We start from the raw sequence: 12517 nt of genomic DNA, 5'->3' as shown, positions 1-12517 counted from the left end.
TATCAACTAAAAACTTGTTAGAATAGTCTGGATATGGAGCCCAATAATATCCAGAAGACATTTAGCCAATTAGCAGAAGACATTTAACATGAAGGGGGTAAACTGAATAACTAACAGACAGTCTGCATGTTAAGGATCTGAAATATAATCCTGTTTGGAGAGAGTTGAAAAGTGGCCTATTAGTTTTCTAGGACTTTGGAAATGGAAACTTACATACCTAGTTGAGAGGAAATTTAAGGCAAAAGAAATACTAAGTACAGAATAACTTATATGGGCTTTAATTGCATGTGTGATACAGAATCTGCCTTATTAGGAAAAAGACCTAATCACGTAAATGTAACTTATATCACAAAATAAAATTCACACAAAATAACAGCTAATGACTCATCCTTTAATATGGTAGGCTGAATAATAGGTCCCAAATGTGTCCAAATCTTAATCCTCAGGATCTGTAAATGTTGTTTTAAAGGTAAAAAGGAAGTAAGTTAAGGATCTTGAGATGGAGAGGCTTTCCCAGAATATCTGGATGGGGCCTAAAGGTAATCACAAGTGCCCTTATGCAAGGCAGAGGAAGATTTGGCTACAGAAGAGGCACAGGTATGATGGAAGCAGAGATTGGAGTGATGTGGCCATAAACCACAGAATGCTGGCAGCCAGCAAAAACTGAAAGAGGCAAGGAAGAGATTCTCTTCTCAGAGCCTCGAGGAGGAGCCAGCCCTGCAGATACCTTGACCGTAGCCCAGTGAGGCTGATTTCAGACTTCTGATGTCCAGAACTGTAAAAGAATAAATTTGTATTGTTTAATCCACTAAATTTGTGAGAAATTTGTTATAGCAGTAAAACGAAATTGATACCAGATGACCACATGTTAAGTAAAATTTAGACAGACAGTATGAAGCCAAATAAGGAATGGACCTATGGTGGTCCTCTGGATAGAATCGAGGTGGGTCCAGGAATAATTATAAATATGTAAGGTTTATTGGCTTTGAATGGAGGAGTAAGAAACAGCACCACAGATGGATAAAGACTATCAAATCCCAGTTTCATGGATGAATAAGCATGAGAATACTGGAAGACTGAGCATTATTTAATAAATAAAAGGACATTAAAAAAGACATACCTTTAAAATGGGAACTTTGTAAAGGTTTATGAGATGGAGATGGTATCAGAGGAGATAAGCACCCCTATTTAGGGATTTTGAGGGTGATTTGCAAATACCACTGCTTGATTATGAAGACTAATTTTGCTGTCCAGGTAGGGGCCCCTTCCCCCTCACAATTCCACATATGTTCCTCCTAAAGCTCAAAGAAAATTATTTTCTCAAGTAGGAAATCATTCTTCTATCATTCTTCAACATTATCTTGAAGGAAAAAAGTGGTGCTTGTGATGTCTGTCTGCAGAGTCAAGAAATTGAAGCAGGGAAGCGGATTTGGCTCAACTGATAAAGCGTTCACTACCATATGGAGTTCAAACCCAGGGCTTCCTGACCTGTGTGATGAGCTGGCCCACACGCAGTGCTGATGTATGCAAGGAGTGCCATGTCACGCAGGGATGTCCCCCACGTAGGGGAGCCCCATGCGCAAGAAGTATGCCCCTGCAAGGAGAGCCGCCCTGTGCGATAAAAGTGCAGCCTACCCAGGAGTGGCACCACACACACAGAGAGCTAGCACGGCAAGATGACACAACAAAAAGAGACACAGATTTCTGCTGCCCCTGACAAGAATGCAAGCAAACACAGAACACACAGCAAATGGGCACAGAGAGCAGACAACAGGTGAAGGTGGGGAAGGGGGGAAAAATAAATGAAAAATAAATTAAAAACAAAAAGAAAAGAACCCATTTGTAGATTTGAGAGAGAGTCCATTAAAAAAAAAGTTGAAGCATGCACTGCATGATCTAAAGAATAGTAAAATCTCAAAACCACTTTTATACCCTTGAACAAGTTTCTCCAAACTGAGTAGGTGTTTGTTTGGTTGTTTGACCACTGATAAAACTATGAAACAGATGCATGTGGTCCATAACCAATGAGCCAGGATTAACAGATGTCACAGCCATATCACTCATGTTATCACCAAAATGTCCTTGGATCTACCTTTCTTTCCATCTCTCCTCCCCGCCTCTGTCCTGTCCTCCCTTCTTTCCTCTCTACCTTTTTTTAATAATGAAAGTTCTTAAGGCCCTGGAATGTGACCCAAGTACAATTTTGGGGTCATTACCACAGTTTTGATATGTAATATTCTCTTTTTCAACATTTTCTGAACAATGTGACTGCATTTTTATTTCTTCCTCCTTTGGTTAATATGTAATGATGATAAATAATGTGCAAATAAATTCACATTTTCTTCAGGGAACAAGCAGCTAGGAAAAAATTTTGATCAAACTCCATTAATGACTTTTTTCTTCTATATCTTATGTTGAGAGACTGTAACATAGAGCTTTAATTTTGAGCTTTGGAGGTTTTCTCAATGCTATATGATTAGATTCTGGAAATGTTCTGTGAGCACTTTAAAATAATCTTTATTATCTGTGCAGTACAAATTTTGATTTATACCTGGCCATTTAAAATATTAATTCAAAGATTAATTTTCAAGGAACCTAAGCAGGAGTCAGTAAACTATGGCCTGCAGGCCAAATACAGCCTGCCATCAGTTACTGTACAGCCTGAAAGCTAGAGTGCTGTTTACATGTATAAATGGTTGGGAAAAAAATCAAAATAATATTTTATGACAGGAAAATTAAATGAAATTCAAATTTCAGTGTCTGTAAGTAAAGCTTTATTGGAACACAGGAGTGCTTATTCATTTACTTATGTTCTACTTCTGCTGTCCTGCTACAATAGCAGAGTTGGGTAATTGCAACAGAGACCATAGAGCTCATGAAAACTAAAATGCTGTCTGGCCCTTTATAGAAAAATTGTTGACTCCTGGTCTAAATCTTATATGACTTGATCTTTCCCAATCTCAATATGTATTTTTATCAATTATCTTTATTTCTATCATTCCTAACAGTTTTTAAAATGTATTTGATTACTACATTATTTGATAATTGAAGTTTAATTGCGGTCACCCCTCCGGCTGAAGTGTGGTTTGCTGGCCTGGCGGGGGAGCAGCCGCGGCAGGCCAAGCCGCTGCCCCCATAATAGGGTGGCTGGTCGGACTCACCGCCACCCCTGAAGGGAGCTCGGCATGGGTGCAGAGTGCCCTCGGGTCTCCCCTTCTCAGCAGCCATGCTTCCGCGGCCGCCCCTCCTCCCGGATGGCGCCACACGATGCCTGTGGGGCGGCACCCTTCTTCTTCTTTCTCCCTGCGCAGGCGCAGGGCGGAAAAATCCAGTCTGCCCTTTTCCCTCCCCCCGACAGCAGCAACAGCCAGGCGTGGGCGGAAAAATCCAGTCTGCCCTTTTCCCTCCCCCTGGACAGCAGCAACAGCCAGGCGTGGGCGGGAAACTCAAGTCTGCCCTCCACCCCAGCAACAGCAGCCACCAATCACTAAACCCTGCCCCTTCCCCCAGCAACAGCGACAGCCAATCCCTAACCACCACCCCTCCCCCGTCCAGCACCGCCCACTGACCTTTCTCCGGCAACCAATCAGAACAGGGCGTGGCTTCGACCAATCAGCCTTCCCCAGCCCCTATAAAACTGTTGCCTCTCCCTCAATAAAGTGGACTTGCCTGTTTACCTTGTCTCTGCGGTAGTTCTTCTGCTGTGCGCCCTCCAGTCCTGAGAGCCCCCGACAAGGGCCTGGCCTACCTTGTCCCCAGTTCGTCGCCTGCTTCTCTGGGTGACCCCTTCGTCGCCGGCTTCGCCGGGCGACCCCGTCAGCCGAACCGCGCAACCCCTTGTGAGACCGACCCCTCATCTGCTGCCGGACCGACCCCTCGTCCCAAGCAGGACCGACCCCTCGTCCTGAGCTGGACCGACCCCTCGTCCGCAGCCAGACCCCACCTCTACCGACCGAGCAAGCCGCCGCATTTAATGTTTTAATTTAGAACTTTAAATTTGACTTTTTACTTGATACAAAATAACCTTTGGCTTCTTTTTAATTAATTTTTCTTTCACTTTCTTATTGTCACTCTTTATTTTTGGACAAGTTTGCCAGGTTTTTCTTTACTTATTGTTTGTTTCTAAACTCTGTTTCTCATTTTGAATGTCTCTACTAAGTAGTGCCTTTGTATTTTTATATATTATTAAATTTAAGAAATATGGTACAAACTAATATATAAAATGTGACATAAACGTTATCAAACTTGTAGAGAAGAGACAGTAAGGGATTAGACCTAAATATTATAGATGTCTGTTTTTGAGTTGTGGGGTTGATACTTTTATTTTCTTTTAGTGCCTATGTTTCTGAGATTTACTGTGATAGCACAATGATAAAGATAAAAAAAATAATAGTGGAAACTGCCCTCTATTGTAAAAGCTCACTGACAGTACAGTTGTCTTGTCTCCTGTATGGTCTTGTGACTTTCATTATTGATCATTCTCTTTTCCTTGCCCCACATCCATTCTCCAAACCACTGTCAGAGTCATCTTTTCAAAGAGCTTGGCAAAGGAGGTCCTTCGTGATCTGGATACACTCTAACCTCTGTTTTCACTTTACACTTTGTAACTCCAAAAATGCAAGGCTATTTGTGATTGACTGTATATATCATGTAATCCTACTGTTCTACTTCTTTGCACAATTAATACCTTCTGCATTATAACTTTAACACAATAATTCCAATGCAGAAAATTATTATAAAAATTTACCTAAAACATTGGGAAGCTTCATACATAATGACTTTGATAATAAAAAAAAACAGCCTAAATTCCTGATAATTTAGGGATAACTAAATATTATGGTACAGCCACACAATGAAACATCATGCAACCATTAAGATTCTAAATGAATTTGTATACAAAAATCATTTTTGTGAAAATAGACACCAATAAAAATTTTAAAATACAGAAAAGTATAAAGAAAGTAAAAATAAATACAAGCCATCTTACCAAAAAGACCCATTAATAGCATTTTTAAATATATCTAATATTTTTCCTATGGAAATCTCCATTAAATAAATTTATATATATAAGTAGACTCTTAGCCCATATATAAGTTCTCTATCTTGTACTTTTCACATAACATCATAAGTATATTCTTATCATTACAATATTCTTGGAAAATACATGTTTTAGTGACTGCATAATATTCTATCATGTAGAGTATTATAACTTATTTAACCGTTCCTTCTTACATTTGGGGGAGGAGATAGCATAAGTAATATTGCAATAAATGTCTTGAACACTTATCTTTGTGTATATCTAAATGTAGTTCGGAAAGCTTGGCTCAAACCACCATTTCCTGGGGAAAGCTACTTGAACTTCAGCTCTTTATGTCTGCTACATGTTTTATCACCTCACCTCTGGTCATATCTGAAGGGACCATAGTGGACATTGGTATAAAGTTAGTCAATCCAAAAGCTTACCAATAGCCTATGGTTTTGCCTGGCCTCAAAGGCTTGTCCAGAGGTAATTATAAGCTAAGCCAAGTAACTTCTCCTTCTCAGAATTTGAAGAGAGACCCAGAGAGGGGTTACAAGTTAGTTATGGGCAATGGATCTGAATAAACATAGATTCAGGACTGTGACGGCAATTATAAGCCATACACAAAGCAAGTAAATAGGAAGACAACCTTTGGAGAGGAAAGAGAGGATACCCAGAGAAAAATAGTAATATAAACAGAAAACATAAGTTCTTGAGAGAGTAGCCTCATTGTGTAATGGCTCTCTAGTGAAAGTTTCCATGTTGAAGTTTCACTGGATTTTTTGTGAGGTTTTACTATGTAATGTTATATAACCCCATTCTTTCCATGAGATAACTTGAGTAGGTCTGTTCTAAGCAAATTAAAGTGCCCCAACTACACATAACTCTGATTATTTCTATAGGATATATTCCTAGATATGGAATTACTATGGCAAAGAGTATCAGCAATTTTAAGGTTTATGAATGGCAGCCAGTGCTTTTCCAAAAAGTCTAACAATTTGACCTCAATATAACTAATGTATAAGAATACATTACTCTGTCATCTCACTGAAAACAGTTAATATTATTTTAGTTAATGATCAAAGTGGTACTTGTTTTCTGCCTTTTCCTTTTTAATTTGTGCTGATGCTGCCCCACTCTCATCAGCCACCAGTCTACTGTAACCCATGCCTTCTATTAAGTTGCAGAGTTCTTATGAAGAAATATTTGAAGTTGATGTGGAAATTGCCAAACAATCTCTGTGTGTGTGTGTGTATATATATATTTGTGTGTGTGTGTGTGTATATATATATGTATATGTAATTTTTTTTAAAAATTATCATTCAGACTTCCATGTTGGATTTTGGGAATGAATGATGAAGGAGATGATGACTTAGTTCCTCTACCAAATGATAATGCAGCAATATTTTTAAAAGGTCCCTCAGTAGCACACCCACCACAGAGTCGACCCTCCTCCTCCTGAGGGTGATGAGAACAAAGAAAAGCAAACAGATATCCTTGTTTGGGACAATAATTTCTGAAAATTGACCAGGAAACACTTTTTTAACTTATTTTGGCTGCAAACTACTTAGCCATCAAAGATTTGCTTGATGTTATAGGCAAGACTGTTGGGAATATGACCAGGGGAAAACTCCTGAGGAGATTCACAAGAACTTTAATATAAAAATGATATTACTGAAGAGGAGGAAGCCTAGGTATGCAAAGTGAACCAGTCATGTGAAAAGAAGAATTGTGCCAGACGCTTTGACTATTTTATATTTAATTTATAATATTATAATCAATATTATTTTGTCATATTTTTAAAATTTGTAATAGCATATAATTAAAATTTTAATCCAATCTGAGTTTTCAAAAAAATTTTAATGGGAGATTTAAACTATTTAGACAACATTGGTTTTCTCTCATTTTGCTCTCTGTTCTCTAATATTTTTTTTGGTCCATCTTTTTGTGTTCTTTGTATTTTGTCTTTTTTTAAAGGGACTGAATATTCTTTGCTTTTATCTTCTCTCCTGGTTTGAAAATTTATGTCTTATTTAATGTTTTATTTCTTGTGATTTCTACATTTGTAAACACAATATTTTAGACCTTTATTTCCTTGAATTATTAAGGTCAAGGAAATGTTATGAATCCCTGTGATTTAAGATCAGAAGTTTAGCACTCTTTCTTTTGCTATCATTAACCCAAGGGTTGCCAGAATTACATATATAAACACAGAACATCCAATTATTTGAATTACAAATAAACAAATAATTTTTAGTGTAAGTTCCATGCAATATTTGGGAGATATTTATACTGAAAAATTATTCCTTACAACCAGGAAGATGGTGGGAGAGTAAGGAACTGCTAAAGTCAGCTCATGCTAGAGGGCAATTAGTAATCAACCAGAGCTGTGTAGAGCACCTATTTGGGGACTCCAGGAGACCAGAAGAGCATCCTGCAACATCCTTGAAAGAATGGAAGGAGGAAACTGCCCCTGCAGAGAAGATTCATAAATAGAGCGCTCCATACCGTGAAGGCCAGTGCCCATTTTCCAATGGAGGCACAAGCCACCTCAGTAGCTATTCCGCAGCAGGAACTAGAAGCTCAACTTCCCAAAAATGGGGGAGAAAGAGACATTTGGGCACCAATCTCAGCTACTGAATTGTAAATTCAAAGGGCTAAAGTATAATCCTAAGAACAGCTAAAGTTTGAACCTGTATAAGTTGGAAAAATGCCGATAGCCTCCATTTCTACTCCACCCCCAGTGTGAGGGGAAGCCAGACTGACTGAAAATCACAGTGACAGTAGAGACCTGTTTCTTTCACCCAGATCAGCCTGCAGCCATAGCCCAGTCTTCAGTCCCACCTCTAACAGGGAGGATGCTGGCGGGCCCTGCACCAGCCTATCCAGGTAACTGCAGGAACATTTGGCTGGCACAGACTGAGTTATCAGAAGTCCATTGGGGCAACTGCACTCATCTTGGACCTGCACTGCATAGATTACTGCCAATACCTGCAGCTCCATCTCTGTACCAGGCAGGGGGTGTGAAGTTTCATCAGTCTCTGGTTAACTAAAGTCTAGGCCTGGAAGACTTGGATTATTCCACACAGCTGTGGCTCTGTCCTACCCCTGGCAAAGGATAAAGTTGGAAGAAGTTTCATTAGTCGCTGGGGAAATGAGGGCAGTTTCAGCCTCCATAGCATATAGCACCAACTATATCCTTGGCTCCTACTACACAACTAGTAAGGGAGAAGGGGCAAGAATCCCTAAACTAAAGATAAAAATTGCACCCAAAATAAATACTCTAGTAAGCCAGATGCCAAGATACCAACAAAAATTACAATCCACACCAAAAAACAGGAAGATATGGCCCGGTTAAAGGAACAAGATAAGCCTCCAGATGATATAAAGGAGTTGAGACAACTAATCACAAATGTTCAAACAAATCTCCTTAATAAATTCAATGAGATAGCTAAAGAAATTAAGGATATTAAGAAGATATTGGATAAGCAAAAGGAAGAATTTGAAAACAAACAGAAAAATAAGCAGATTTTATGGGAATGAAAGGACAATAAATGAAATTTAAAATACACTGGAATCACAATAGCAGTTTTGAGGAGACAGAAGAAAGGATTGATGAGCTCTGAAAGAAATGCCCTCTGAAAGAAAACATACAAAAGAACAGATGAAGAAAACAATGGAAAAAACTGAACAAGGTCTCAGGGAACTAAATGACAGAAAGAGTTGTGCAAACATATGTGTCATGGGTGTCCCAGAAGGAGAAGAGAAGGGAATAGGGGCAGAAAGAATATCTGAATAAATACTGGTAGAAAATTTCCCAACCCTATTGAAGAATACAGATATCCATGTCCAAGAAGCATAATGTACTCCCATCTGAAAAAATCCAAATAGACCAACTCTGAGACACATACTCATCAGAATGTCAAATGCCAAAGACAAAGAGAGAATTCTAAGAGCAGCAAGATAAAAGCAATGCAAAACATATAAGGGATACCCAATTAGATTAAGTGCTGATTTCTCACCAGAAATCATGGAGGTAAGAAGAAAGTGGTTTGAGATATTTAAGATACTGCAAGAGAAAAGCTTCCAGCCAAGAATGTTACATCTGGCAAGACTGTCTTTCAAAAATGAGGGTGAGTTTTGAATATTCACGGATAAACAGAAACAGAGAGAGTTTGTAACCTAGAGACCAGCTTTGCAGGAAATACTAGCGAGTGTGCTATAGCCTGAAAAGAAAAGACAGAAGAGAGAGAAATGGAAGAGAATCTATAAATGAAGATTATACCAATAAAAGTACCTGAAAGTGCCAAAAGAGTGGTGAAAATAAAATATGACAGATAAAACCCAAATATTCAGGAATAAACTTAACCGACAATGTAAAGCACTTGTATTTGGAAAACTACAACTCATTGTTAAAAGAAATCAAAAAAGATCCAAATAATTGGAAGAACATTCCATGCTCATGGATTGGAAGACTAAATATCATTAAGATGTCAATTCCACTCAAATTGATATACAGATTCAATGCAATCCTGATAAAAATTCTACCAGCATTTTAAAAATAAATGGAAAACATGATTATTAAATTTATTTGGAAGGTTAAGGGGTCTTGAATAGCCACAAACATCTTAAAAAGGAAAAGTGAAGTTGGAGGACTTTGATTTCTGGGTTTCAAATCATACTACCTAGCTATGAGGAAAAAACAGCATGGTACTGGCATAAAGACAGACACATAGACCAATGGAACTGAATTGATGATTCAGAAACAGACCCTCACATGTATGGTCAAATGAGTTTTGACTAGCCTGTCAAACCCACCCAGCTTGGGCAGAACAATCCATTCAACAAATGTTGCTGAAAGACCTGGGTAACGATAGCCAAAAGAAGGAAAGAGGGCCCCTACCTCACACCTTACACAAAAGCTAAAGCAAAATGAATCAAAAACCTAAATATAAAACTAAGAACCATAAAACTTCTAGAGTAAATTATAGGAAAATATCTTCAATCCCTGTTGATAGGTGGCGGATTTTTAAAGGAGATAAGAGGAGGACTGAGATAGACTTCTGATGTTTAATGCATGTAGGGGTTTTAATTAGCATTACTGTAAAAGTATGGAAATGTACAGAATTGATAGTAACACTTTATAGCGAGTAACAGCTGCTTTATAAATGGGAACTTGGCTGAAAATGGTAGTCTAAGGATGTAAATGCCAAATGACAGAATGCTAGAGAATAATCTAGGGACTGAAAAACACAGTAAACCCAGAGTTGGATGAGAATTGTGGTTGATGGTATAGTGTCCTCTGTGAGCTAGAGCAAATGTACATTACTATTGCAGGGTGGTGGGAATGTGGAGAAGCATAGGAAAAATACAACTGGTGTGACCTTTGGACTGTGATTAACAGTAATAATGTAATATTCTTGCATCTCTGCCAAAGATGTACTGTGTTGATAATGGGGGAATGTGAAAAATGTGTGCCAAATATACGCTATGGACCTGGTAATAATTGGATGATATTATTTCATAATCTGTAACAAATTTTCCACCATGGTATGGTGTTTTGTTAGTTGAGTGTTGTTTAAGAATTCTGTACATGTGCATGATTGTTTTGTAAGTTTACAACTTATGCCACAAAAATATATTAAAACAATAATAATAGGGTGGATTTGGGGGAAAATACACCAAATATAAGGATTATAATTAGTAGTAAGATTTTGACAATATTCTTTCAAAATTTGTAACAAATATCTTGCAACAATGCAAGATGTTGTTGGAGGGTTGATATATGGGACTCCTGTATGACGTTATGCATGTTTGCTTTGTAATTTCACAACTTTTACTATATACTTGTTTATGTATATTCATGTATAAATGATATAAAAATAATAATAGGGTGGGTTGGGAGAAAAATACTTTGGTCAGTAGTAATATGTTGAGATGCTCTTTAATCATTAGTTAAAATGTTTAACAACAATGTAAGGTATGATGTTATGTATATTTGTTTTGTAAGTTCACAGCTATTACTATACACTTACTGTTTATGTATGTTCATGAGTGATATACTTCAAAAAATTTTTTTAAATGGAACAGTTTAGAAAACTGAAATGTCTGGCATAGTAAAGCAAAAGTAATATATAAAAGTAATAAGCTGGGTTTTTTTCTGTTGTGATTTATTTATTTACCATAGGTAATAGAATGTTACAGCTAGGCTACTCCTTCCTCCACTATTTTGTTCATCCTGCATGGTATCTATTGGCAACCCCTGTTAAGGTTCCTTTTTTTTCTATCACATTTAATTTCTACGTCTTTATTGTGTTTAAGGATTTTACTCTAATTAACTTGGTTCAGGAGGTAATGCTGTATGCTCCTCTGACATAAGCAGATATTGGGTTGCCCATAATAATTTCATTTTCTATTAAGCAAGCTGTGTTACAAAAGGACCTGAAAGAGTGGAATACACTGATTAATAACCTAATCTCACTGTATTTTCCCAATTTGTACTGTTAGAGGAATAGAGAGGCTTGGGAATGAATTATAAATTGAATGTGCATATGCAAGTCCCATTCAGCAACATAACAAAAACAATCAGGTACTCAAGCTCTCTAATAGTTTTCAATTGCTGCAGAATGATATTATTCCCTACCTACAGTGAGTGGTTATTTTGATCCTGTTCTATTCACAACCATCTTTTTCCAAACTTCCATAACATGACACCATTCTACAGTGAATATTTTACATGAAAACACTCTACAAAGAGAATATATTTTACAATGACCTAAGACAAATAAATCCTTGCTTTTGTTTATAGTTGTTTTTGCTCTTAAAGTAGGAAAAATTAAAACCTAGTCAGAATCTCCCTTCCATACCCTGTCAGTTTTCCTTCACTTTTTTTCAGAGCCTTTCTGCAGAATCTGATGTCCCCAGGCTGTTTGTCTCAGGGCTAGCCAGGGTCCCTGTAATGTCTTATGCTTTGAAATGTATAAACTCTTGTCATCAAAACTTTTCTGTTAAATATCCATTTGTGTAGCATTCTTTTTAATTTAATAAACTTTTCCATTCTAAAAAAAATTCCTTGTTTACTTGAAATTCAAATTTAAGTGGATATCCTTCCTTTTATCTGGTAACCCTAATCTCCCCTCCAGACCTTTATATATAATGCTTTTACGCTCAGCATTTGTATATTAAATATTTTCTAGCATGAACATTTAAATTTTTAAAATTTGTGTAAGCAAATTATTAATATATTTAATATATATTAAATATATAATTATCATTCAGACTTTCCTGCATCTTTAACTAACTTCATTACTCATCACCAGTCCTTTTGACTTCCACATTGTTGAACTCTATTTAAGAAAGGCAAATATATGGTATGTTTTATTTTGTTTATCTAAAATATTTGTTATCACACATATAAAAGAAAATTTGGATTAAAAAAAACTCATGTCATTAAACTTTTTAATCTCAGAAATCTGAAGGTGTTATTCCATTGCCTTC

At 37.2% G+C, this 12517-nt stretch overlaps 1 pseudogene; it reads left to right on the top strand.

The window, feature by feature from the left end:
• The first annotated feature begins 6186 nt into the window (after positions 1 to 6186).
• On the top strand, positions 6187 to 6789 carry LOC101416661 (S-phase kinase-associated protein 1 pseudogene; annotated as a pseudogene).
• Positions 6790 to 12517: the final 5728 nt, after the last annotated feature.

The sequence above is a fragment of the Dasypus novemcinctus genome, chromosome 10 (genome assembly GCF_030445035.2).
Source record: "Dasypus novemcinctus isolate mDasNov1 chromosome 10, mDasNov1.1.hap2, whole genome shotgun sequence".
NCBI lineage: Eukaryota > Metazoa > Chordata > Mammalia > Cingulata > Dasypodidae > Dasypus > Dasypus novemcinctus.
The sequence above is the reverse complement of the archived record's forward strand: the minus strand, read 5'-3'. Positions and strand labels throughout refer to the sequence as shown.